Source organism: Vigna umbellata, chromosome 3 (assembly GCF_029865625.1).
Source record: "Vigna umbellata cultivar VRB3 chromosome 3, Vumbellata_1.0, whole genome shotgun sequence".
In the NCBI taxonomy this organism is placed as follows: Eukaryota; Viridiplantae; Streptophyta; class Magnoliopsida; order Fabales; family Fabaceae; genus Vigna; species Vigna umbellata.
This window is the reverse complement of record NC_142167.1, coordinates 15875141-15898360: the sequence shown is the minus strand read 5'-3', so window position 1 is coordinate 15898360 and position 23220 is coordinate 15875141. Positions and strand designations below refer to the sequence as shown.

General features: G+C 31.8%; 1 long non-coding RNA gene and 1 pseudogene across 2 annotated transcripts; one reads left to right on the top strand and one right to left on the bottom strand.

The window, feature by feature from the left end:
• The first annotated feature begins 5064 nt into the window (after positions 1 to 5064).
• LOC148201722 (uncharacterized) lies at positions 5065 to 6978 on the top strand. The gene is made up of 3 exons (XR_015784678.1): positions 5065 to 5696; positions 5779 to 6345; positions 6424 to 6978. It is a non-coding gene; the product is annotated as an uncharacterized LOC148201722 (long non-coding RNA).
• Positions 6979 to 17530: 10552 nt separating this feature from the next.
• LOC124819643 (uncharacterized) lies at positions 17531 to 22008 on the bottom strand (annotated as a pseudogene). The gene is made up of 4 exons (XR_015784677.1): positions 20879 to 22008; positions 19682 to 20664; positions 19355 to 19388; positions 17531 to 18096 (listed from the first exon to the last, which is right to left on the bottom strand). The product of XR_015784677.1 is annotated as an uncharacterized LOC124819643 (transcript).
• Between the last annotated feature and the right edge of the window lie 1212 nt (positions 22009 to 23220).

Here is a 23220-nt window from a genome sequence, read left to right as displayed (position 1 = left end):
CTGACTTCCTCTAGATCAATGTGATAAATAAGAGTAAGTGGCTCGTCAAAGTCTTGTACTTTAACATAACGCCATTTCTGACCTTCACAACGACAGAAACAGGGTTTAGAGAAAAAGCAAACCCAAAAAGTGTTTATTTTGAACTTATCAATTTGATTGAATAAAAAATGGTCAATCGAGAACAGGTTTTGAAGAATTGCAGATTTGAATGGGAACGATTATTAAAATCAATGTTGTAAGTAATATATAAATGTAAACTTAAGTGAAAGCACTTAAGTGCCATTTGTAGTTAATTCATCTTTTATGACATCATACACAAATCATTCGATGGAGATAATTCTACAAGATACTAGAACATTCGTAAAACTTTTGCTCCTTTGTGTTAAGACTTCATATTACTATATAAAAGTTTATGCCAACAATTTAGTATTATTTATTAGGTTTAATCTAATTTTTAATCCTCACAATTCAAAATTTGTTTTAACGTATTTCTTAAAAGAATTAATATGCCCCTTTTGTTAAATAGAATTAACTTAATTAAGAGAGTAATGATATATACACATGACAAATTATATGGACACATTTGATGTAAGTTATCTTTCTCTCTTCTCTTTTCCTTTTTCTGTTTTCTTGTTGTTTTGCCCTTGTAGAAGTAGGGTGTAATTTGGTTGGATTCAATTTTGTTGCGTTGAGTTGGGTGGGATGGGTTGGGTTGGGATCGGGTCAAGTCGGGTTTGATCCTAGGTTCGATCGGGTCAGGTCGGATCAATCTGGTTTGGTCGAGTTAGTCTGGTCAGGTCTGGTCCAGTCCGGTCGGGTTCAGTAAGATCGGGTCTAGTCGGGTCGGATCGGTCTGTTCGATTTGGTTTGGTTTAGTTTGGTTTGCTGCTTCTGTTTTCTTGTTAGTTTTACTCTTCTTGTAAACACATGTACGACGCAATGTCGGTGGATTCGATTCAATTCGATTCGGTTTTGACACTTCAAAGTGCAACTAACGGTATTCATCTCATCCAAATCCAAACTCCATTTATGGCGTTAAGCTCTAAAGTCCAATCTTTGTCTGTTTTAAATTTTTAGAATCCTCAATCCTCCAATTTCACTCCTCGATGTGTTTTTTCTCCGGTTTTTACCCTTCCAACTGTCTTTTAGGGCTTCAATTTCAGTTTGAATCATTACGTATCTTGGATTTGGGTTTCAATCATTGGGTTTTGTTCATATCAATTTGCTTCTTCATATATATGTTGCCTGTAGTTACACTGAGAATTCGTACAAGGTGTTTGAGTTAATGAAACAAAGAGATCTCGTGGCTTGGAATTCTGTGATTAATGGGTTTTCTCTTAGGCTTTGTTCTTTTGAGGTGATTTGGGGGATATGATTTGGTGGAGATGATTTGAATGAATTTGAGGGTAATATTTTTGTTATTTTTTTGAGTGGATTTATGGGTAATTGAGAGTAGATTTGGAAGTAAAGTTTGTGAGAATTAGTGTAGAATTTGATTGATTTGACTAATTAAAAAAATTTGTATAATTGATAGAAATGAAAAATTACCAAAATGTCCCTAGTCATTAACGTTATAGAAAATGTTATTTATTATTATTATATTTAAATGTTAAAATTTGTATAAAAAACTAAAATTATAAATAATTATTTAAATTATTTTATAAAAATTAAAAAAATTATAATGTAAAATGAATTTATTTTTAAATGTAGTAAAAATTATAAAACTATATATTGTGGAAAATTTAAAAAGAAAAGAAAAAGTAGAATCGGGGGTGGAAAGTTTCTGATGAAGCTGGAGCAGAGAGTTTGAAAAGTGTCCCAAAAAGAAGGAGCCCCAAAAAACAATACCAAGCGTTGGAAGAAATCGGTCGAGGCAAATTCGCCACCGTCTTCCGCTGCTTCCACCCCTCCTCCAACCAATTCTATGCTCTCAAACTCATCAACAACCGCCTCCTCACCGACCGTCACTGCCTCGAAGTGGAGGCCAAGGCCATCATGACCTTCCTCTCTCCCTACCCCAACATTCTCAAAATCATCGACGCCTTCCAAGATGCCCACACCTCCACCATCGTTCTCCAGCTCTACCAGCCTCGCACTCTCTTTCCGAGGGGTTGCATGTACAGGTTCATGGATCCCATTTCCGGCGACGCACACGACATCAGGTGATCCCATTTCGAAGTTCTTCTCCAAGCTGGAATCGGATACGCTTCCCGTGTAACCGAATACGCCTCGCCTCTGCAACTCCTTCCAAAAGCTCGAACTAGTTACGCTATTCTTTGTAACCGATCGAATACACATCCCTCTAAATGGTGTGCTTGGAATTTTAGTAATAGTATATGGCAAAGCAGTCTTTTACGTCAAAATCAGCGCAAATCTTCTCAATTTAGTGAGATGTTGTAAACACTTAAATCTCGCAAATTTTCGCTTTTATGTCTGACCAATTCGTCGCAAGTGCACGACACTGCTAGAACAAATCCGTCTTCGCTATTTCACGTAAACAATGAAATATCTTCGAACGAATACATGCTTAATGTAGCTTTGAGTTTGTCTCTAGAGTGAAGCCTAATAATGAGTTCCCTGTGTTAGCTTGTTATGTTCTTGTGGTGGCCTTGGAGCTATTGAACTAGGACGCAAACTTGAAGATCGGGTTGAGGGAGAACTCGTATAGAGCTAGAATAGGAAGCAAAAGAGGACAATATGGAGAAGCCAGAAAGCGAAGATTGCAAAGACCATACATGAGAAACATAAGAGAACAAACTAACAAACTTCATACAAGAGCAAAGTTTCATGTGTTCCTCCTTAAACAATGTGTCATCTCCATTTCAACTGTCAAATCATCGCTTTCTAATCAATATTAATGCTAATTTAAAAGAATTATATTAGGCTTAATTACCTACTTAGTCCCCATGTTCGGAGGTAATTTTCTGTTTAGTACCCGGTTTTAAAAATGTAGGCATTTGGTACCTATGTTTTGAAATTTGTATCAATTGAATCCTATCCAGTTAACGCCGTTATAATTGATAACGTTTTTCTGACTGTGTATGTGATTTGTGCAATCAATTGCGTCGTGGCAATGAGGTGGCTTAAGTGACTTGACGTGGCAGGCTGAATTGGGAATTTGAAATGGGGTTACATTTTTTAAATTGGGGAAATAAACTAATTAGGGTTTTTTTTATCGTACGTTAAAAAACATTACGAATAGTAAGTTAGAAATTGGGGATTTTTCATTCATTGTTGTGGTTGATAGTGTGGAAGGATTTGCGAGCAAAGGTTGATACTGAGTGAAGGATTGTCGTGGTTGTGGAACGAGATTTGTTGAGCGAAAAGGCGTTGTGAAGTATCTTGCGGTGTGTCAGCTACTGCGGCGGGTGAGCGATAGCGATAGCGGTATCCCTTTGGAGGCGGAAAGGTGAAAGGTGCAGTTTTTATGAGTTCTTTTATGTAGTTTCGGTCCCCCATGGTAATATGTTGGATTCTTGTCCCCTTAGTGTGTCATGTTGTGTTCCTGTCGTGGTCCCCTTTGTTGTGTTTGTAGTGGTCCCTTTCTTTAGTGCCTGTCGTTTTCTTATGCTTATTGTTTGTATGTTTTTGGTTCCCCATGAGTGCGTACTGTTTTGTGTACCTTAAGTGCGTACTGTTTTCGCTTTCGTATTGTTGAATGTGTGGTTGTTGTTTATTGTGTGGTCCTTGCGTATTTATTTAAGCATTGAGACAAAATGGAATGTTGTAGGTGAATCCAGAAGTTTTGGTGTGATTAACTTTGTATGCCTAATTGTTTAATAGCTGTTAAAAACGTGGCATCTTTACAATGCATGTGAAGGTCATTAAATAATGATAGTAGATGCATGTGAAGGTCATTAAATAATGATAGTAGATGCATGTGAAGGTCATTAAGTTGTTCCATATGTAGTCTGACACTTACTTTTATATAGACATATAATAGTTGACAATTAAAGAAAATGTCAGACCCTGATTTTGAGGTGGTGTTTCACCATGGGGGTAAGTTTGTGAATGATGGGTCATTTAGATACCATGGAGGTTCTACCAGTACCTTGATGGTTGACACAGACAGATGGAGTTATTTTGAAATCTTGTCCATACTGAAGGAGATGGGATATAGAAATGTTAAGGAGGTGTGGTATTCCCTGGGTGGTTCTGTATTAGAAGCTAGGTTGGAATTGTTAAGTGATGAGATATGTGCAATGCATGTGGTCAGCATTGCGATATTGAATGGTCAAGCTCATTTATTTGTGGTTCACACGGTGTCCGAACCAGATTATATAGAAATGTTGGAACATCGTCATGAAGGTGAAGATCACGATGATGAGGTTGGTGAGGTTGGTCAGAATGGTGGTGAAGAAGGAATTGGTGAGGATGGTGAACAACAAGTTGGTGAGGATGGAGATAAAGTTGTTGAAGTTGGTGAACATGATGAACATCAGGTCCATGACATTGGTGAGGATGTTGAAGGTCAACTGCCTGAACATGGTGAGGATGGTGAGGATGATATCATTGGTGGTGGTGTAGGGGATGGTGAGGATGATATCATTGGTGGTGGTGTAGATGGTGGTGTAGGGGATGTACAGGATGAGTTTGATGTTAGTAGTTGGGTAGGTTCTGATGAAGACGCTTCTGTGAATGAAGATGATTTGGTGGATGTTATAGTGGAAGGAGATGAAGAACCCGAACAAGAGGAATACGAAGGTAGTTTGTTTGCTGAAGTGGGTACAAGAAGTGGATGTCCTACTCCAAATAACCATGTACAGGCCCGGGGATTATCTGATAGTGAGTGGGAATCTGATAGTTGTGGCAGTATTTATTTAAGTGATGAGTCAGATAATCAAATAACTGGATATGGAGATTTTGGGATCTTTTCAGAGCCAGTTAGTATGAAAGAATATAAATGGCAACTGGGAACATACTTTCCTGGAAAAAAAGGTTTCACTGATGCAATTAGAACTTATGGAGTACATAACAGTAGGAAGTTGAAGATTTCTAAGAATGACAACAGAAGAATATGCGTCAAATGTATTGGTTCACAAGGGAAATGTCCATGGTATGCATATTGTGGATATAGGACTAGCCAACGTACATGGCAGTTAAGGAAAATTGTAGACAGTCATACATGCAGTAGGGAATTCAAAATTGGTTTAGTTACCTCTAAATGGTTAAGTGGGAGGTTAGAGAAGAGCATGACAGGAAATCCGGATATTAATATGAAAAACCTGCACAATAAATTTTGTAAAAAGTACAACATTGGTGTGTCTAGGTCTACAACAAGTAGGGCAAAGGCAATGACATCCGCCAATATTGATGGTTGTTTCGAACAACAATATGAAAGACTATTTGATTATGCACACGAGTTACTTAGATCAAACCCTGGCTCAACAATTAAAGTTAAGGTAGAACCAACTGAGGATAAGGCCATATTCAAGAGAATGTATGTTTGTTTGAAAGCATGTAAGGACAGCTTTGTAAGTTGTAGGCCTATTATACATTTGGATGGTTGTTTCTTAAAAGGGAAATATGGAGGGGAACTTTTAACTGCTGTTGGAAGAGATGCCAATGACCAGATGTGTCCGTTAGCATATGCTGTTGTTGAAGTAGAGAATAAGGAAACATGGACTTGGTTTTTAGAATTGTTAATTGATGAGGGCTTTTGTTCAAGGTGCACATTTGTATCAGATCAACAAAAAGTAAGTAAATGTGTAACTTTTATTTATTACTTTGATGAGGATTGAAATTTAAGAGTCATACTTTCTTTTTTTACTGTGATAGGGACTTCTCCCAGCTTTACAAAATCTTTTGCCTGGGGTGGACCAACGTTTTTGTGTAAGGCACATATATGCAAATTTTAGGAAGAAATTTACTGGCATAACTCTGAGACAATTACTATGGAAGGCAACATCATCAACACATCCTCAAGCATGGGAGTCAGTGATGCGACAAATTAAGGACGTTAATGAAGATGCATTCAAACATTTGATAGCTATTCCACCCAGGCTAGTATTCAAAATTGTAATTGTGGTTTCATGTTTTGTACATCTTTGTTCTTTTCCAAATGTTTAACTTAATATTTTTTTCCAGATTTTGGTCTAGATCCAGATTTACAGGAAGACCTGTTTGTGACACACTTGTTAATAACATTTCAGAAGGATTTAACAGTGTGATCTTAGATGCAAGGGGGAAACCAATCATAACAATGTTGGAAGAGATTCGTATATACTTGATGACGAGGTGGGCATCCAATAGAGAGAAGATAAGTAGATTTCAAGGTCTCATTTGCCCCAAAATTCAAAAGAGGCTACAAAAAGAGTTACAGAACACAAAATATTGGCTACCAAAGTATGACAACTTGTGATTTCCTTTACTATTGTTGTTTATACTGTTTCCATTTAACATTCATTGTTTATGATTTTGCAGTTGGTCAGGGATGCAAATATTTGAGATCTGCCATACATCCAACATAGCTGAAAAGTATGTCGTTGATTTAGAGAAAACAGACTGTAGCTGTAGAAAGTGGAGTGTATCAGGAATTTCTTGCTCTCATGCACTCACAACAATGAGGTTTTTGAACATGAATCCAGAAGACTTCATCCCGCACTGGTTCAAAACCTCCACCTATGAAGAAACATACATTCCAATCATTTTCCCTCTCAATGGACCTGATCTATGGCAAAGGACTTCATATCCTGATATTTTGCCTCCACCAAAACGGGTCTTGCCAGGTAGACCAAAAAAGAAAAGAAGGCTCGAGAGTTGGGAGCAAAAAAAGGATGATACACAACTTGGACAAAAAGGAATCCCTAAGAGATGTTCCATATGTAGAGAACTTGGGCATAGAAAAACTAACTGCCCACAGAGAAGTCAACAACAACACTACCCACACCCTTCTCAACCAAGTCAACAATCAAACGAAGAACGTACACCAGACCCAACTCAAGCAAGTCAGATAACTCAAGAACCCCAGACTGATGAAATCACAGCACAACTTTAGATTGTTCTAGTTTCAAACATTAAGTACATCTTTGTTCTATTTTGGATATGTACTTTGACTTTAAATAGTGTTGCTTTGCTTTCTGTAGTGTACTTTGCACTTAACAATGTATACATTTTGGATGATATCTGAACTATTTTGGATGATATGTGATGTTTTCTGAAGTATTTTCTGTCATATTCTATTGTCTGATTTGATATTTTGCACTTAACAAACGCTCGCCAGGAGAACGAACGTCCAATTCACGCTCGTCCAGCGAGAACAGGACGCTCGCCCTGTGGACGCAAGTACGTTCAGTGGACGCTCGTCCAGCGAAGCGAACGCCCAGACAGGCATAAGAGGACGCTCGTCCAGCGAAGCGAACGCCCAGTCAGGCAGAAGAGGAGGCTCGTTCAGCGAACTAAGAGGACGCTCGTCCACAACCGCTTAGTGGACGCTCGGCATCCAGAAGTGGGACGCTCGTCCACGCTCAGTGAATGCTGTTTTTCCACTTGTGGGGATTTTGAACTGGAATTAACACCTATAGGAGATTCGGTCTGAGTATAATAGGAAGGTTGGAGATTGGGTCTGAGTATAATTGTAAAGTGTACTTGAGCCATACTAAAAAGAGATTATTCTTAGTGTAAGTGAGTTAAATTATTATACGGTTGTAAAGTGTTACATGAGTGTCTTGGGAAACATAACACTTCTCTGAAAATTAGAACGATTTGGTACTTCTTCCCAGAAACATAACACTTCTCTGAAAATTACATTCTAATATAACCATATTCTTCATTAAATACAATGGCATTAGAAACACAATCTCATTACAATTTAACTAACTTCTTCATCACAAAATGTGATTGATACAACACTTCAACAAAATTAAAACATAACACATACAAAGACAATATTAATCAACCCCATCAAACATAACATCCAGATTAAGACCTTTTCCCTTCTCTAACAAACCAAAACTGATTTTTCCAAATTCATAATCTTTCTCCTTTGCCACCCAATTGTAGTATCCCTTTCATCAACATTATCTTCACTGGCCCATTTGAAGAAATTACATCCTCGCACTTCTTCATTTCGACTACGCTGTACAAAACATGCAACCAAAATCATCTCAGCCAAAACCAAATAAATGTATCCGAAAATAAAAAACACCACGAAGGGAAGAAACCTTGTAATTAGGGCAGCCCCAAAAAGGCTTGCCTTGGTTCTTAGCAGTTTTTGCGACTCTCAATACGGCAAGCTCTCCACAATAGCATATTTGTGTGCCAAGCATTCCTCTTGATGAAGCACCACGACAGCTCCCCCGTGAGCAAGACGAACAGTTATTCGTTGACATTGCGTCGTCGTCCACACCAACAAAACAACCCAACCCCAAAAATGAACCACAATCAGAGAAGAGAACAGGGATACGACACCCACCTCAGACGAAGCAAAGAACGAAGGGCACCCCACCTCAGCGACCTTCTTCACCTCAGAAAACAACAATAGTTACTCAACATAGGGCACCCACTTCACACCAACCAAACAACGAAGGCCACCCCCACCTCAGTTCACCTCTTTAACCTCTGCTACTAGCTACCTATAAAAAAAACCCTAATTAGTTTATTTCCCCAATTTAAAAAATGTAACCCCATTTCAAATTCCCAATTCTGCCTGCCATGTCAAGTCACTTAAGCCACATCATTGCCACGACGCAATTGATTGCACAAATCACATACACAGTCAGAAAAACGTTATCAATTATAACGGCGTTAACTGGATAGGATTCAATTGATACAAATTCCAAAACATAGGTACCAAATGCCTACATTTTTAAAACCGGGTACTAAACAGAAAATTACCTCCGAACATGGGACTAAGTAGGTAATTAAGCCATTATATTAAAGAAGTTAGATATAAAAAATATTAAATGATTGATTATTAACAAAAGAAATTATCTAGTAGTGGAAGACTTGAATCATACATTTTTGTCACACGTTGTAGATTGTAACCATCAAATTAATATCAAAATTAAACATATATTTCCATTAGGTTTAATAATTATTAATAAAAGTTTGTACATAAAAGCATTTAGATATACATTTGGTATGAAAAATACATTCTGCAAAATAAATTTTTTTATAACTGTCATGGTCATGACTAATATATAAAAAAATGTGTATATCCTTATCATTTTTATTCGTGTTTGTTTTTCAATTGTCTTGTCAATCAATAATGTCCTTAATTCCTTAAAATATTTACTTTCGTATATATTTTCAGTGATTTGTTCCTCAAAGTTTAGGCTTAGGATTCGTTTTCATTTAATTTATGGATCATTTTACTATTTTTCAACTATTTTACTTTCATTCTTTTCTTGCAACAAATTATATTTATGCTGTTTATGGCTATAAAATTATTTTATAAATAATTTATGCATACCTCTCTCATGTCATAAATTCTTAACATCATACATCACAAATACTTAATACTATTTTTGAAAGACTCATACATTTAATTAAATTTACAGCACTTATTATACTATCTTTACTAAATTATTGCCACAACAAAGGTTACATTAACATGAACATATTTCACCCATATGACGAGGTAAATCTATATGACATAGTAGATACTTTTTTACATCACATACTAGGTATAGGAAACTTCTTCGACTTTTAACACTTGACATTTTTTTCAGTTCAATATCAATTTAATTTAGATTATCTCTTTCAGAATTCAATTTCAATACCCAACGTAAACCTCTCAACCCCACCATGAGAATAACCATGTTCAAAACATACCACTCATCATATCATCACTAAATTATCCCACATTCTCATTCATATACATTTCATCTTAAATCTTTCTAATTACCATAATCCATTAATCACATTTGATAAAACTCAACTTAATTATTGATCAAAACAGAATAATGTTGTGAAAAATAAACAAGTTTTAACATTTAAAAGCATTTAAAAACCTTTTTTCAAAATAATTGAAACACTATCTCACACAATCACAAACTTGTTCACCCAACAACCAAACCAGTGGAAGTTTCATGTAAAAACTCATACAGCAACTAATCCTCTCTTATTTTCAATTAATTGAATCTTTCCCAACGAGAGATAATTAGGCCAACAACTAGAAAAACTCAAAAACACACTTAAACTTATCAATTGACTAAATTGGCTCAAATTGAGTTGTTCTCCTCATTTATTAGGTCAAATCTGATATATATTTAGTCTAAAAATAGTACCAGCACAAACCAATTTGACCCAAATAATAAGTTTTTACTTTTACTACTCAATATACCACAAACAAATCAAACATATACTATTTAATCAAACACATAAAACTTATATAAAATCAACTTTTAGTGATGGTCACTTCCAAATTCAGATCTTTTATCCTAGGGTGCTATAAAAAATTTGAACTAGTTTCCTCTTGTTAAGGTTGTTGGCTTAAGTTTAAGTTTCAAAATTCAATAGAAAAGTTAAACATTTCAAAATTCAATAGAAAAGTTAAACATGAATGTAAAAAACTCTAGTTAAAGATTTGAACATTGTTATATGATTCTAGACTAACAGAGATTTAATTTTGTCCTAGAAAAACCACGTACAAAATGTCTTCACCCACACGCATGCCAAACTTACCAATACAAACTAAAAAACAGAGACAAAAATAAATTTACTTAGAAAGAACATTTGATCAGACGGGGTTGTTCTATTTTATATAAAGATTTCTATAAGACATCTTGATCTTTAAAAAGATAAACAAATTTATAAGAAATCTAAAAAGAAGTTGAATAAATTATTTGTACATTAGGATTTTTTAGTGATGTCAAAATGGGTTGTGAACCAAGTTGGATTTGAAAAAAAATTAACTTTTTTATGTGAGCTAGTTTTCAACCCGGGTCACTTAGAATCCGGTTCACCGGGTTGAACCAGTGGTGAGTTGGGTTGGCTCACCAAACTACTTAATTTTATTTAATTATTTATTATTTTGTGTTTCAATTTTATTAGTTAACATTTTTTGTATTATATTGTAGATGGTGAAAAAGAAGAAGATATTTCAAGAGAGAAAAATATTATAAATTTATTTATTCAAAACTCTAATATTATAAATGGAAAAGTGTTACAAAAATTATTAATATTAAAAACTTATTTGTTCGTCTATTGTACATGTTTTTGGATTCCGTTTGGATTGTATATACTTTTTTATTTATTTTGAATTGTTTATGGAGTTTAACATCATTTTAGTATAACTTTTATTTAGATTTGAATTAAAAAAATTGTAATTTTTTATTTTAAAAAGAAACTTATAATTAAATGAGTCAGTGAGCCAACCCGTTTAAGTCACCAACTCGTGGTGGATCGAGCCGGGTTCGAATTTTTTCAACTCACTAATAAGTGAGCTGAGTTTAGTTAACTCACTAAGTTATCAACCCGTGATGAACTAGGCCGAGTCGAGCCGGGTTACATGTTTTGACAGCTCTAGGATTTTTCATGAAATGAAATTTGAATAATCAATTTTTTTTATTTATTTATAAGCTTCACACGATAATAATAAAATATTCATATTTCATTTCATATCACTTTTACTCTTAGTCATATTCTAGGTAGTTACAATTATGTTTAAAATATAGAATGTTTTAGTTACTTTGATCTTTTTATTTAGTTAGTTACTTTTAGTTCACAGTATTAAAGAATTAAAAATGAATTTTAGAATATTTTCGGTATGATTTAATTATTTAGAGATAATTAGTATATATATATATATATATATATATATATATATATATTATTTTCTATTCAATTTGATTATCTTATTTATATGTTTATTTTTCTGTTTTGAAAGATAGTAAAAGTGTAATTTAATATTGAAAATTGTGAAGTTCAATATTATTTAAATTGATATTGGTTTTACTGGTTCTTTTGTTGAACGTATTATTATTGAGTACATATAAATTTGATCCCTACAAATTGTATTATTGTTTAAAATTTTGAAAGTGTTATGACAATCCTAAACAAAGGTCTTCAAAGGGGCACTATGTTACATAGTATGTCTCTCTCCTCTCATATAATGAAAGTTATGATAGAGAAGATTTGTCATTATGATATTATGATTCTTGTAATGACATTCAAGGTTGCAATTATGATACAAAAACTCAAGACTTTCATTACTTAATGAAAAATTCTTGTTATAGTAGTTGATAAAGTAGAGCATAGTTTTCACAATCTTACTTAATCTTTATAATATTTTTAATTATGTTTTAGTACTTTAATTAAACATTTAGTAAATCATCTCTTTATTTAAAATGATTTTGGACTTTAAATATGCTTTATTGATTTTAAAATGGTGTTGGACTATTTCTATATAATTGTGCTTGTGATGTCAATTATAGTAGAATTTAATTAATTGTGTTAATGGATTAGAAGGTTCGACATATATTAGTTAATTTCATGTTTGAGATAGTTACAGAACAGAAATAAAATAAATATAAGAAAGGTTTTATATACAGTAACTATTTTTATTGTAATCATTATGAGCGTCTTACACTTACACTGAATGATGGTTTGAATGAGAATAATTATTACATGTTTTTTTACAATGTTTATATTAGCAAAAATTTTAAGCTTATTGATTTGGAATGGTGTGGACTATTTATGTATAAATGTGATAGTGACGTGAATTATAGGAAATCTTAATTAATTGTGCTAATGGATTAGACAGTTTGACATGTAGTTAATTATAGGTTTATTCATTTATATCGGTAATTTTTTTTAAATAGATTTATCATTTTTTTTAATTGATTTTTTATTTTTGAAAAATTAAAATAAATTAGTTTTTACTATTAGTTTTATACTAATACCGTTAAAAAGGTGTCATGTGTCATGTGTCAGTTGGTGGTGTTTTTTATTTTTTAAATATATTATACCAATTCACAATCTAGTTTTATATTAATACTGTTATAGAAGTGTCACGTGTCAACTAGTGTATTTTTTTTTAAAATATTTGTTGAATTAGGTCCTTACCAATTTACAATCATACATACACAAACATCACTCTTAAATTCTCAATTTATAATACATTTACCAAAACATAAATCTCACATCCTATCAAACATATATTCATTCTTGACAAAAAATTAAAGCAATTTTAGCTTCTCTTACCTTGTTGGAAAGCTCAAACAGTTCTAAAAAACAAATTACCCCTACCTTTACTTAGGTAACTCTATCTATATCTACAAACCATAAAATTATGATTAGGGTAGGTCCTTAAAGATACATTCAAATCTCTCTATTGATAGACAAAAAACTAAAAAAAAAGGTTAAATGACACATACATTCAAATCTATATGCATGTGTCTTAAACTGAAAATCAAAGAAGAAAGAGTATAAACTAACTTATTTATAAAGAAAATTGATCGGATGATGTTGTAGATATCATTATTGTGATCACATAGATATTTCCTTATCGTCAAAAAAATAACTTAAAAATTAGAAATTTTAAAAAAATATTAAAAAATTATATTTATTTTTTATTATAAAAAGTTTATAAAATTATATTTATATTATTGAATTTTTTAATATTAAAATAATTAATCTTATTATTTTAAAACACTTATTAAAGATATGGAATAAAAAGAGAAAATTTTGATGAAATCAGTTTGTACTTACGTCCAGGAACTTTAGGTTTAGGAAAAAAGTATTGTTTGACATCCACTTCTTATCTACATTTAATAAAGTATTCTATTAGAATAATAATAATAATAATAATAAATATAAATAAAATGAAATAGTAATTTAAATGTAAATTAAAAGTGAAGGTATGAGAAGCATGGATCAATCCAAAATTTGAAAGGAATCATAAATGTGAATTAGGAAAGTAAAGGGTGATATTTTTAGGTGTTTGTTTATAGAAGGTAGTCTTGGAACGTGTGAATAATTAAAAGATTAGAGATTAAAAATAAAAAAGTTAACGGAATAAAAAAATAGAGATTGTAAGGAAAATAAAATAAAAAAAAGAAGATAAAGACGATAGATATTGAGGTACAGAGAGATCTAGTTGATGGGTCACATTGTACGACAAGTGGGGACCAAATGCCTTACACGTAATCATAATCATTACTCTTACTCAGACCAACCACCAACCCATCTCCTCCAATCTACCAGAGAATCATACTTTTACAACATTTCATTAAATTATTCACACATTTTTTCTTATTACCCAAACTTTCTCTTTTATCTAAATTTATATATATCTAATTATATAAAAAAATTAGCACTATTTTTAAATTAAAATTTTAAGATAATAAACTTATAAATTTTTATCTCTATTTTTATATACTATTTTGTTTTTATTCAATATAAAATTTATATTTATATTTAAATTTCCAATATTTAAGATCCTTAAAACTCAATATATGATTTAAATGAGTGAAATAAATGGACATGTAAAAGAAAATCCATCATGTTTACGAGGAACTATATGTCATTTATAATATACGATAAATTTATTCTTTTTTTACACAATTATGTTACAAGTCTTATTAACATTATATTTTCTTACTGGTTTATTGTGTAATGGTGTAACACAATAAGGATGGAGATAAAAGAAAAAAAACTAAAAAGTATGTATGTATTTTTAAATGTGAATAACATCTTAGGTGAAGGCTGAAATGTAACAGTGTTTAAAAAAAGTGAAATTATTGAATATCATGAAATAAAGTAATAACTCACAACAGATACAAAAAATAACACATGTAATAGTCGTTAAATGTAATGATTATAAAAAGAAAAAAATATCACAATCTTAATTTTAACAGAAAATAATAACACCATCTCTTAAAATAGAAATAAAAAACAAGTATATATAAAAAACCTTAAAAAATTACTATTTCTCTTAATTTCTTTTTCAAACACTACAATAAAAAAATAGAAATGAAAATATAGAATTTAAAATCAAGTAGGCTCATTTATTTGAATGATGAAAAGATTAAATAAATAACTAAAATTTACTTTTTACTCTTATTTCTAACAAACAAAAGTGGTTGATCTATAACAAATATTTTATGAGCACCTCCTTCCAAAATCATAATTCTATTCTTCTTTTTTTAATAAAACATTTGTAAATGACCTATAGCATCAAAGTTGAAATATATCATTGGTGGTTTGAAACAATGCGAGTCAGCTAGGTTAGACATATCCTTGTAAAATAACTTGTATCATAGCCTGATTATTAAATGTTGAAACATTTTCATAAAATAAAGGAAATTATTGAATTATATCCCTATAAGTGGTAGTGGGAGTTTGTGTGAGGAGAAAAGGTAAAATAATAAGAAAAAGAAAAGGAAAAGCAAATTCGAAAAGCTTGCATTATTGAGAAGTAGAAATGCAGAGAGCATGATAATGCCAAATCTGCTCAGAAAGAACACTCTGCTTCCAAAATTTGGATCCTCATTGGTCTGTCTCTGCCAGAGTATGATAAGCCTCACCTTCGTACCACGAACAATTTTCTATTATTATTATTATTATTATTATTAAAAACTTCATCTTCATTATTACACTCACAAAATTTCACATTTTAACATAAATTCAGAATTAAACTTTATTTAAATAACATATAAAATCACTTTTATCAACTTCAAAAGAAAAAAGAAAAATTAACTAAAAATAACTCTTTTTGTTAATTTTAAAAAATAAATGATAAAGTAATATGTAACATCCCAAAAATACAGTCTAAAATTATATATAATAGAATAATCACATTAAGTAATATTACAGCCCAGTCTTACATTTAAAGATAACGTACGGTTATGACCGAACGGTCTTACAGAAAAAGTTACAAATTTAAACGGTACAAGATAAACAATCATGACCAAACGGTTTACAAAAATTTATACCGAACGGTCAAGGAAAAACAAAAGGAGAAGGTGATCGAACGATCACCTTACTATCATATGAAACTACTGACCGAATGTTCTACTGTTCTGTCTTAACTTCTACCTCGATTAGGTTTTCTTCTTCCAGTGCCTCTTCCAGCAGCTCGTCTCCTTCTGCTCACATCCACAACGGATGATCATTACAATGACAAAGACAAACGTACAAAACAGACAAAACAGGAAACACAGGGTAAGCTTATATAAACTAATTCATGTATAAACATACATTTCACACAAACAAACACACAAGATAAATTTCATCATACGTTTCATGCAAAGCCTAATATTTGAATTTTTTGAAAATCAAGTTTTGCTTCCCACGTCAAAACGAGCGTCCACTCATCTGCCGACACCTGCATTCCACTATATGATTTCCGAATCCTCTTCGCTTGACACCTATCGTCCGTTCAGAGGATTTTTGAATGTGTTTTTAATGAGGTCTGACATAATACATTTACTTGACACATAAAAATAAAATAATTATAAAAAATAAATATTTGTATTTAAAAAATAAAAAATAATATCAAATAAATATAAAGAATTTATTTAGGTAAAAATATTATTTCTCATCTAAAAGAATATAATCCATACTAATAATAATAATAATATAAAGTTATGAGGTGAGTAAGTAAGTAGTACAGAAAAGCTTGGCTTCCATGCTACCACTGTCCTGCAAGCAAGCGACAACTCCGAGGCTGATAGTAGTTTCTGTCAGACTCTGTGAACTCAGCCTTAAACCTACTCCAACCTTTTTTTCCTTTTTTTTTAAATAAGAAAAATTAAACGTAATAAATTATTTAATCCACAAAATAACACTCACAAACTACATTATATAAATTTTTGCATAAAATATTACATGAATAATACCTAGCTCAGAAAATTGAAGAATAAAAAATAAAACTACTCGGATAATATTTGGACGAAAGAATTCAAACACATACTTAAATTTTATGCTCTTAAATATATTTAAGCGTCGACTGTTTTACTTGAATATACGTGAAAAATATATAATAAAAAAAATACGTATGTACGATACATTTAAATTAAACTGCTATTATCTGAATTCTCCTTTTTTTAAGTTTATATTAAAACATTTTTTTTTCAAAATTAAAACAACCATTCATGAATTTATGTTTCGACGATTCTAATTGTTAATAATCGTACTTTAATTAATGGACTCTGCTTTTTAGAACTAAGTCTGTAATTACTGTGCATTGCAAACACTAATTCCCGTGTTTGATCCATCCTGTCTGAACAGATACTGAAACATATCTTCTACTACACTCTTTGGTTTTCTCACCAGTTGCCAATTTCAACGACCTAATTAATATTATTCATTAAATTCATTCTCGAAATTCTTAAATATATTTCTTCAGATGATAATAATTTATCAAAACTAAAATAAAATTACATGATAATGAACATGTGCATTTAACACCCCCAGAAGTTCTCCTTATTCAACCAATTAATCTTTTTCAAAAGCAAAACTACATCAGTTATTCATGATTTCGTTTTTTTCTTCTCGACAGGTTTATCCACACAAAATCATAATACCTAACCATGCATGAAATTACATACAATGAAGAACATTACTCAAAATCTCTGATCATATATACAAGGGAAAAATGTGACTGTCTAAATCTTGTCACTATTTCAATGATAGATCCCAATATGAATGATGTGAAAAAGAGAATTCACTTCACTCAGCAGATAGTTCCAATAGAGCAAACGTGGTCAAATATGTCTATCTCTATATTCGTATTTACAGAATAGCAATTGAAGATTTGAAGGCGAAAAATAGTAAAAGCTGAAGAACTATATCAGTTCTTCCTTTCCACAATATGTTTGCATGAAAATCAATGTGTACCTCAGCAACATGACGTGATACGGGAATCTCGTCAGAACATTTTGTACCACATATCAAAGTATATAAAACTTAGGGTCAAACAAAACAGTGTGCTATAGCATCTTACTTCAAACAAATGAATCCTTCATGATAGCTATAGAATATAGAATATTGCAGACAAACTGAAAGGATTCCATTTGTTTTTCTCCTTGCCAAAGGAAATACAACCACACACTCAATAATGGAAGCAATGTATGCTGTACTTCACAGTGGCATGTGATTATGTCCATTTTGACGCAGAAGCCACAACTTATCCTCACGTGCTACTTCTGCCTGAAAATTTAGCAACAGTGAAATTGTGACATTCATAAACCTTACACATTACTACCACAGATAGTTAATATTCTTAGTTTTGGATATCAATTGAGAAAGATGCTGCCAGCGTTATAAGCACATCGCTGATGTAATTTCAAGTTAACAAATACTGTTCAATGCAGGGAATTTGATAGAAAGAAGTTCAACCATGTAATATTTATTAACAAGTTAAGTAATTCACACAGAATTTCTTTCATCAGTAATGCCGCTTAGCATAAGCCCAACCATGAATTAACCTATGTGTTTTACAATTATTAGAGTTTTGGTTCAGATAACGGTTCCTTTTGTAAAAATAAAGTACAGAGTTTGTCGGTATACTTAGGGTTTCCCATATATTCTCTTCAAAATTTCATGTTTTTCTTTAAGGTTAACACCAGAAATACGAGTCTTACAATTTATTTGATCTTGAGTTGATAAATATTGTTTGAACAATGAGCACGGACAAGAAGTTTTTTGAAATGTACATGTTATACATCTCAGTAGAAATAAGACAGAAAGCAAAAGATGTGAACAAAATACATAGTTGAAGGTTATTACTATACTAGTGTGTCACTAATCAAAATCAAAATTCCATCAGATCATGCAAGTATAGATATTCAGATGCACATAAGTAGCAGTTAGATAGCATTATCATATATTAATATTTTATCCTTTGCACCATTTCGAAAGATTAAGGAATATTAACTGGCTTTTATATTGTAAATCTTTAATATGATAAATGTTTTTCTTTTTTCTATGAAAAGCTTTAGTCAACAAAAATAATTTATCTTATACATGAATACTTTAATTAAACAGAAACAAAAGGCGCAAATGTATTCCTTGGAAATTAAAACTAAGAAAACTGAGTAAATTGTTTCAAATATTGCTACATTGGCCAGAATGAGTGAATGCATCATGCCTCATAAAAGACATTGTTTAACAGGTATTTCTTGAATCTCTTTTTCTATTATTAATGTTTGGTCTTGTTTCATGACAGCAATATCACACTGTATCAATCAGCTATCTAGTTCAGCAACTAGATAGCCACGGATTATAAAATGCAGATGAATTCATAAAATACTAAAAGAAGCTTGTAGATTCAATGAAATGGATGCTGAAAAATAGTACTATAAGGAGGAAATATACATGCAATAGGGAGTTGCAAAAAACCCATGTACGTGATCGATCCATTTCTCCCTAAATTATAAGAAACTGTTTTTTCAATTTAAATGATCACCTGAAAACAAGGATTTAAATGATCCATGTGCTCCCTGAAATTAAGCATGTACTTAGTGCATTATCTGTCTGTCACTTTCAATAGAAATATAGCCAAAGATTAAATAATAAAACCAGATTCATCACATGCATCCTCTCATGCTCTTTTTCAAGTATATATTATTCGAGGAAAAAGTAAATTTATGTACTCAGTCAGGTTTATTAAACCAGTTTGTCCTTCTCCCTCGTGCACTTAGAAAAAAAAAAACCAAAGTACTAGCTATAGCTTGAAACATGTACTCTACATTAATTACCAGCATATCCTAAATACAAAAACACAAACACACACAACAGTTTAGGAGACCTAATTGCATAGGAGAGACTACCCTTATCAATGTAATAAAAAGGCCACAAAAATTGTATGGCTTTATCAATGAAGAGAGAGAACAAGAAGATGAGTGGGCCTGATGCATGTATGATCCACAGCCTTCTCTACAAAGAAATAGGGCAAGCTGTTTCGGGCAAAGACAGTGTACACAACATATTCATAATGATGGAGCAGCGAGAATATGACCAAGAGTTGGACAGTGATGGGGGCACACAGATTTCCATAAGATAAGATCTTGAATATACTGAATGATCGCTATCATGAATAATGAAGGTATATAAGCATATATGTGTTTTTATTTTATTCTATAAAATAACTTGTACTATTTAACTTTGAGCATTATTTCTAGGGAGGTAAGTAACAGATGCACTGAAACATCTCTCCCACAGAAAGGGTACCTTAGAGAGTCCAACTTGTGTGAAATCCTTGGTCCACCAACCACAGCTACAACTGATTATTGGTTCATTCTAAAGCCAAAGCCTTCAACATTGTTCATACCAAAGCCAAAGAAAAATCCTATCTCGTTTTTATTCACTCTATATGCTCGAAATTGCATAAGATTTGAATATCAGTGCACTATTTACTATATAATATAGTTAGCTATATAGCATTGAAGATATATGTAGATCTAATTAAAGGCGAAAAATCTCATCAAAGTAAAAGTTACCGTCACTTATGAGCATCAACACTAGCTTCTGAGTACACCCTAAATTCCAAATAATAATTTTAACTTTCTGTGTGCTTGAGTCTCTAACATTCTCTCCGGATTTGGATAAAGTGGTATCTGCATCTATATTTAGAAACTGAAAAGACACCATTTAGATCCCAGCATTTCTGTTGGAAAGGAATATTCATCATAGATCTGTGAAGTCAGCACATATAAAGGACCCAGCAGCCGCTCCTCTCGGCCTCCAAATAGCCTATACTTGAAAACCTAGGATTGTCTGCAAAACACAGAAGAGCTAATTAATGTAAAGCAAGCTACAAATTGTGATGATAACAACAACAGTTATAAATAAATTAATAAATAGATAAAAAGACAGAACTCAGAAAGCACTGGAAGCAAGGCCATACCATACCTATATCCATTAATGTAGAAATAAAAAAATTAGCAGTACCATAATTTGAAAAATCAAATGTTAAAACAGCAAAACCCACCTGACAGCAACAAAAAGCAAAGTGGGAAAGGTTGCCTCTCGGTTTAAACGCGCAGATCAGATGTCTGAAGGGGTTTTGTTTTGCTGTGTCATGTGAGTATACCTCAACAAATGTTTCTCATTTCTCTTTTTTTTCCTTTTTTTTTATATATATTTTTGGCCCACTTGTTGAGATTATTAGAATAGTCCTTATCCAACTTTTGAAAGTAGTCGTTTATGGCTGATGCAGCATCATCAAGATTCTCACTTCCAAAAGACCTATGGCATGGTTGGCCTACAGCTCTCAGATTGCATCACAGTCCCACCCACCTGCGTTTGCATGTGAATCTTGATGATGCTACATCCGCAAATAACGACTGGCAAACTCTCCATGCATCTATAGCTACCAACAAAACCTCCTTAAACAAACTATGAAGACAACCTATGATATCATTTTGCCACCCTCATCCAAAACTACTTAACAAAAGCCACAAGTTTCACAGAGAAAAGCCAAATCTAACGGAAAATTTTCCAAACACAAACTGCAAAAGGGAACATATTACATACAGACTAATTAATTACGAGTACAGATTAATGACAGCACGAGATGTGGGTAAGAGAAAAATAGAGATTTTATGCGCAAATTCATGTTTGATTTCGGTAAACGAGGACCTTTCAGTGGATGAACTCGTTCCTCAAGAACCAAATTGAAAAAAAAAAAAAGAAAAAGTAATACACCTGTGAAAAACATAGTGTCCAAAAAGAACAAAAAAATGATGCTTTAAGAAGAAACCGTAGATCGAGGAAAACTGGAAGAAATGTTGGGATTAAGACACGTTCTTTTAAATTCAAGCGAATGAAAGAACATGCTTTCCCAGTAAGAAGGAGAAGAAAAAGAGAAGCATCGTTGCGAATCAAATCTAAACATCAATCCCTCTGAGGAGTCATAGCAGGTAAAGGTAAAGGAAAAGTGCTTTGAAGAAATAAAGGTATATGCAAAGATTGGTGAAGTGCTACGAGAAGAATCAAATATTTATATATAAACTACAATACCTAGAAAATATGTCCATAATAATAATAATAATATAATTTAACATCCAATATAAAGGATAAAGAAAGGGAAAATGAGGAACGAGGTGAGAGAAAATTTGATTTTGGAATTAGATGGTAAGTGGAAGAATAAGGGTAGGTTTGGTGTGTCTATATATAATATATACATAAAGGGACACAACGCGTATTGGTTGAAAAATATTGCTATGTGATTGCTATAAGTGGTGGAAAATATCTCTCTCTACATCTTTACAAAACCAAATTCATTTTATCGTTTTTGAAAAAAATTATTTTCATAAAAGTTTATTTTTTAAAACCTAACTCGCCCCTTTACGTGGGATATTTTTTCAATTGGCTTAATTGTTTTTCGCTCATATAAATCAAACTTAAATTTTATTAATTACAAAAATTAAAACATCTAGTACATTCATAACATTCACATAATGGAATAAAGCTAGATATGTACTCTAATTGTTAAAAAATAGTTATGTCAAGATTAATTTTATTATTTGAATAAAACGAATTTTAATTATCACATAAAAAGAAACGGATGCAAGGCATGTGAAAGAAACGAGATTGACATAATCAAATTGTGGCTTTTAACTAAATTTGTCGACCCTGAAATATTACTTCATTAAGTCAAATTAATAATTTAACTGGGATACCAGACGAGGTCAATATATGTGTATTTTAATTTTTTTTTAATTACTCATATAAATGGTATATGATCATTGAACTCATTCGTAAATTCCTTTTACCTTTAAAAAGTTCATGAAAAATTCTTTTGAAAAAAAATATAACTTTTCTTTATATTTGAAATTATTTAACAAGTTGTTTATTATATTTTTATATCGAACGTATAACACTTCGTAATGTTAATTGAATGATTATTGGATATTATTAAATTCATGTAGAATTAGTGATTATTCAATAAAGAATCATATATATGGTAAATGAGTTTAAGCAAAATGAAAAAAACTTTGGCCTGAGTGTTATGAGTTAAAGAAGAAAGATATTTTTTAATTCATTAATTATATGTTAATTTTTATTTAATTTATTAAAAATTGACAATTATACCATATTCTAACTTAGAGTTATAAAGATGGAAGAAAACAATAATAAAGATGGAAGAAAACAATAAATTAACCTTCTAGTAATTCTAAAATAAAAGATATTTTATATTATACAATTGTTAAAGAGTGTTGTTAGACGTTAATATTGATTAATAAATCAATGAATTAATTTATTATCGATTTAGTAATAAACTTAGATAATCACATGCTAACACGTACATTGATATTTGTTGGATGAGAA